The sequence below is a fragment of the Eptatretus burgeri genome, chromosome 2, assembly GCF_056783735.1.
Source record: "Eptatretus burgeri isolate ZD-2024b chromosome 2, Ebu_testis_v1, whole genome shotgun sequence".
In the NCBI taxonomy this organism is placed as follows: domain Eukaryota; kingdom Metazoa; phylum Chordata; class Myxini; order Myxiniformes; family Myxinidae; genus Eptatretus; species Eptatretus burgeri.
The window spans coordinates 102,263,838-102,269,837 of record NC_140962.1 but is presented as its reverse complement, the minus strand read 5'-3'; the positions used below and the strand labels follow the sequence as shown (position 1 = coordinate 102,269,837).

The 6,000-nt window shown below is 42.5% G+C and overlaps 1 protein-coding gene across 10 annotated transcripts in view; it reads left to right on the top strand.

Annotated features, from left to right (window-relative positions):
• CELSR2 (cadherin EGF LAG seven-pass G-type receptor 2) overlaps nucleotides 1–6,000 on the top strand; it is a 357,573-nt gene that overhangs the window by 69,012 nt on the left and 282,561 nt on the right. The gene's annotated exons all lie outside the window — the stretch shown is intronic.

Here is a 6,000-nt window from a genome sequence, read left to right as displayed (position 1 = left end):
GAAATGAGATATGGATTTTAAATTGATGGAATGTGATTAAGCCTTGTTAGTTATGTTCATGGCATGTAAATGTCAAATGTGTGAAGTAAAAATACATGTGGGTAAATCAATTAATTGAATGGATGAATTAAGTTATAATGCTTAACTCCTTTCTTATTAGATTCGCTAAAACGAGATATCCCTTATTGTCGGGTTTTCCGGCTGTGTGTGTGTGTGTGTGTGCGCGTGTGTGTGTGTGTGTGCGTGTGCGTGCATGTGTGTGTGCGTGTGCGTGCGTGTGTGTGTGTGTGTGTGTGTGTGTGTGTGTGTGTGTGTGTGTGTGTGTGTGTGTGTGTGTGTGTGTGTGTGTGTGTGTGCAACGCGAGGCTCCACAGCATGAACCAGCGAACCGATTTCGATGAAACTTGGCGAACAGGTGGAATATATACTGGGAAGGTGCGCGTTTGAATTTCGTTGCCTAGCAACCACCCGTTGCTGTGCAGCGGCTGAAAAACTGCGTACAGTATTTTCAATACTTGTCCTTCAGTTTTTAATGTAGAGAAGCGAGACTTCGGAATTAAACACTTTGAGATATTTAGAAAATTTTACTCGAGCCGATTTTTTATTGAGGTTTTATTTTGCAAATGGTAGTCCTTCAAAAATCGGGTATCTATTTACCGTCATTTAAGGTGTGTATACAGTGTTTGTAAAGAACTACACCGTCGTTCCACCTTCGATCTCTCCTCGATCCAAACGTTATTGACCAAAATGAAAAGGATCCAAAATAAATGGAATCACCAGCATTTCTGTCTTTGTGGATTTCTAATAATATGTTTATTTATTTATTTACCGAAAACGATTCCCTACCCACAGACCACCTTCAATTATTTATTTATTTACTGAAAACGATTCCACGACCCACAGACCACCTTCAATTATTTATTTATTTACCGAAAACAATTCCACGATCCACACACCACCTTCAATTATTTATTTATTTACTGAAAACAATTCCACGATCCACACACCACCTTCAATTATTTATTTATTTTCTGAAAACAATTCCACGATCCACACACCACCTTCAATTATTTATTTATTTACCGAAAATTCCACGATCCACACACCACCTGCAATTATTTATTTATTTACCGAAAACGATTCCACGACCCACAGACCACCTTCAATTATTTATTTATTTACCGAATACGATTCCCCACCCACACACCACCTCAAATTATTTATTTATTTTCCGAAAACGATTCCACGACCCACACACCACCTTTAATTCTTTATTTATTTACCGTAAACGATTCCACGACCCACACACCAACTCCAATTATTTATTTATTTACCGAAAACAATTCCACGATCCACACACCACCTTCCATTATTTATTTATTTACTGAAAACGATTCAACGATCCACACATGACCTCCAATTATTTATTTATTTACCGAAAACGATTCCACGATCCACACACCACCTTCAATTATTTATTTACTGAAAACGATTCCCCACCCACACTCCGCCTCCAATTATTTATTTATTTACCGAAAACGATTCCACGACCCACACACCACCTCCAATTATTTATTTATTTACCGAAAACGATTCCCCACCCACACACCAAATCCAATTCTTTATTTACCGAAAACGATTCCACGACCCACACACCACCTCCAGTTATTTATTATTAAAAGTGGGAGTGGCGTAGGAAAGTGGGCGTGGCTTATGAAAAATATTGTGTGGCTCAGGAGGTGTGGTCGAACAAGAGCAATGAGAGAAGTTTATCGGGTTTTCCGTGTGTGTGTGTGTGTGTGTGTGTGTGTGTGTGTGTGTGTGTGTGTGTGTGTGTGTGTGTGTGTGTGTGTGTGTGTGTGTGTGTGTGTGTGTGTGTGTGTGTGTGTGTGTGTGTGTCTGCCTGCAACACGAGGCTCCACAGCACAAACCAGCAAACCGATTATTTTTCAAATGGTAGTCCTTCAAAAATAGGGTGTCTATTTACCGTCATTTTTATGAGGAGTGCCAGTTGGCAAAATACGCAATAGGAAAAATCTCGCCAGGCAGAGGAACAATTGTATGTGAACCAATACGTCTTGGCAATGAATCTTCGTCGGTGGATCGGTCAGAATGAAAAGCATTGTATCCAGGGTTTCGATCCTTGCGAATCCCTCGTCGCCAACCGGCTTGTTTTCATACTTCTTTCTCATTTTTTCACAATTCTCTTTATTCATTCTAATTCTTTTTTTTTCTTCTCTTTCATCGCGTCTACTCGTTATTTCTCTCTTTCCTTTTCTATCTCTCGAAGGAGAAGTTAATTCTTGCAGAAATTTTTCTGTAAGTCTCACTTGGCTGCACCTGGATGGGTTTGAGGGTTGTGGAGTAGCGGCTGAAACCCAAATCCTATCCAGGTTCCTCCTGAGGATTCCATCTTTACTCTTTACTTCTTCGGGTTCTTTGTTGGTCTTCCATTTCATTGAGAGCAATATGGAGGACTGATGCGGTATCTGGTAATGTCCTGGAAGCATTGCAAAAACTGGGGTGGCACTCGGTAGAGCACACACCTCCACCAGGCTGAACAGTTTACATTTTGTATCCCACTGATAGGCCGAATCTGGATCCGAACCTCAACAAAAATCAAGTTGGCCTGTTCTTGTCACCAATCCAACTCATCAACCAAGTTTTGTCATAACTTGTCCACAACTTTTTGAGATATCGTGCTTTTTATCATGTTTGGCCCCATCTCTCAATGGTGAAGAATAACTTTAAAAATTCAACTATCCAGATCCGGATATTCACCAAAATAATCAATTCATCCTTAACACACACCCAACCTGTCCACCAAATTTCACCCAAATTTGTCCATGACTTCCTGAGATATCCTGCTCACAGAGAGACAAACAAACATAACCTGTACCCACCTTCGGTGGCAGAGGTAACTAGTTATCCTTGACTGTTCTGTTCCTGAATGGACAGGATAGGCTATTGTAATCAGTTTGTGTGTCACTGAGTGTGTGGCTGCATGCCGATCTACTTTTAATATCGATCATTAATTCTCAAATCTACTGTAATCTATGTACTCGACAAAGCTATGCATTGTTAAATAGTCTTGTTTTGATTGCAATCCATCTGCATCATGAAGCTCATCATGTCATACATACCTTTTACTTTTCAAAATATATCCCATTTGAATTGATGCACTTATGCTATTTATGCTTCAGTCACATTTGGCTCGGTGGCCGTAGGGTCTAAAAAATATGCGGCCACTAGCAATTATAGGATGGCTGCAGTATTTCCATGGTCACACAATGTAGCAGTCACATATGTTTTTATTTTTCGGCTAGCCGCATGGGGTATTTAGAAATTGTGGAGACCGAAAACGTGGGGGTGCCGTACGGTCTTTGATTTTATGTCGCACGGTGACCTTAGGGCGTCCCTGCGGCAGCCATAGAATTTTCAAGGCAGACGCAAGGTAGCCTCAAGATGCCCGCAAGGCGACCGCAGGGGGACCCTACGGCGACCGTGGAAATACTGCGGCCGCCGTAATTTTTTGGGGGTTGGCAAAATTCATCTTTCATTGATAAGAGCCTACGGCAGCCGCACGAATAACGCAAGCCCACCGTACGCCCTACGTACATTCGACGTGGAACACATCTACGTCATGGCTACGGCTTGTCGAATTGCTACGGCCAACCTAGAAATGAAAAAAGTTATAACTCCGCACTTTAATTCCACGGAGACCCCTACGGCCTGTAAAAGATAGCCATATGGCGTAGGGCCACCCTGAGGGCCACGTAGGGCCACTGGAATCTTTAACATCCACCAACAATTAGTACTGTCAGGCAGGTCCTCTGGATTAACGTCAATCGGAGGTACGGCACACAATCCTAGGGATTGTTGAATCGCCCTGTATGCGAAACACCAGGACGACAGTTTATAGCTGGGTTGAGATTCAAATCCAAACGAGACAGGTTGTGGTAGAGGTGATTGCATATACCTTTAAGTGTATATACCTCTGGTCTATCCTGGCTACGGCTTGTCGAACTGCTACGGCCAACCTAGAAATGAAAAAAGTTATAACTCCACACTTTAATTCCACGGAGACCCCTACGGCCTGTAAAAGATAGCCATATGGCATAGGGCCACCCTGAGGGCCACCTCAGAAACTCTGCGGCCGCCGCACGTTTCTGTCAACTCAGGGGCGGGGGGGGGGGGGGTACGGCCGCCGTATCCTCGCCGTAGAGCAAATGTGAGTCATGCTTTAGAGAGGAATTATTGAGTAGGCCTATCTCTTTGGTCTAAGTCTATTTGTTGTTGTTCTTGTAAGCGCTGCTTTGCAGTCTTTTGGAGATCTTCACCACTGATAAACTCCAGGGTGATTTAGTTATTTATTTATTATTATTCATGAGACCATTCAAATATTTATGATCTTGAAACAAATAAAGCTAAGAGTCTGAAATTTTGCATGAAGCATCTATAAACATCGGAAACGCCAATCCGTTAATGATCAGCATCCTTGTCTGAGCAACATGAGATATCCTGCTTCATGAATGAGGATTTAAGCTGGTACAATGTGCATGAAAAAGTGTTCATCGTAAAACTTTATGCTGAAAGTGGTCATTCCATTGTGACTGGATAAAAGAAGAATTTTAAACGTGCGATGCTCCCAATAAGAAAACAATTTTGCGCCCGTTTCATCAATTTGATGAAGAAGGAAATGTAGTTGATCAAAGATCAAGGACAAGGTCTTTGAGACAAATGAACACATGTTGGGAGACCTGCAGGCAGCCGTAGAATGAGAGGTCCATTTCCTGAGATACCCTGCCAGCCGTAGTGCAGAATTACATCAGTCGCCCACGGCATGTGATTATACACAGCGGATGGCTCCTTGAACATGTTCTTCAATAGGGTATGAATTTGTGATGTTTGGCGATGCTTCATGCAAAATTTCATACTCCCAGCTTTATTTGCTCCATCATTATAAATTACCATATTGGAATGGTCCCATGATTTCAAAAAACAAAAAGTCACCTGATATTTTCTCCAGGTATCAAAGGCAGTCATTCAGCGAAACAAATGATAGTCTGAAGAAGTTACGTCTGGACTGTATGATCGGTTGTTCTTAACTGTCATCGAAACATTGTTGATGCTTACACTATTTTGAGCGGGAGACGACCTTCACTCTGCAAGTTGCATCAACGGGTATTCCGTCCGTCGGAGAAGATGGTGATTGCTACCTGTCCTGTTTGCTAGCACTGATGTGAGAAGACAAAGATCTGAGGCACTGCTTGAAAATAGTAGGCCATTGTGTGCCAGGTCCAGGCTCAAATACTTGAGCAAAGTAACTCCGAGTCGAAGAATGAGGATTTAAGCTTGATCTTGGCTATACTTGCAATCCAAAGAGTGCAATTTAAATTCGCTGTCCCAACTTATCACAGTTTACCTTGGAGCAATAAACGACTCGCCCTGAAAGTGAATTACACAAAAATCTGAACCCTTTTCAATGGGCGTGAGCACATCTCCATACTTTCTGACATTCCAGGCCAAATAAACAAGTTTATGACGAACAATGTGTCCAGGAACTCGCTGTTGGTTACCATAATTCGGCTTTTTGTTAAACCATACCTGAACACGTAGTGCACCTTTCCTTCACCGTACTGTCGTTCTACTCTGTCATCAGGCCACACATTGGTATCGCCGCTTGTAAGGGGCATTCCACGACGTCAAGGCACCAGACGGTTAATCCTATTCCTGAGTTGTCAAGAGGCTCTTAATCCCGTTATCGGAGCTGAACAGCTTTTTGAAAGAAAAAAACTAAACTGTGTTGAAGCTGGTGTTTTTGAAGAATGAGATGCAGAAAACACAGCTCACAGCGAGGAGGTGGATGTACACTCCGTGCCAATGAAGAGCGATGCGTAGAATGTCCCGCACCGGGTGAGATCATAAAACCATGGTGGAGGATAATGGCTGTGAGATCCATAGGTCTTCAAGCCTCTCGCTTGGGTTGCCAGAGCACTC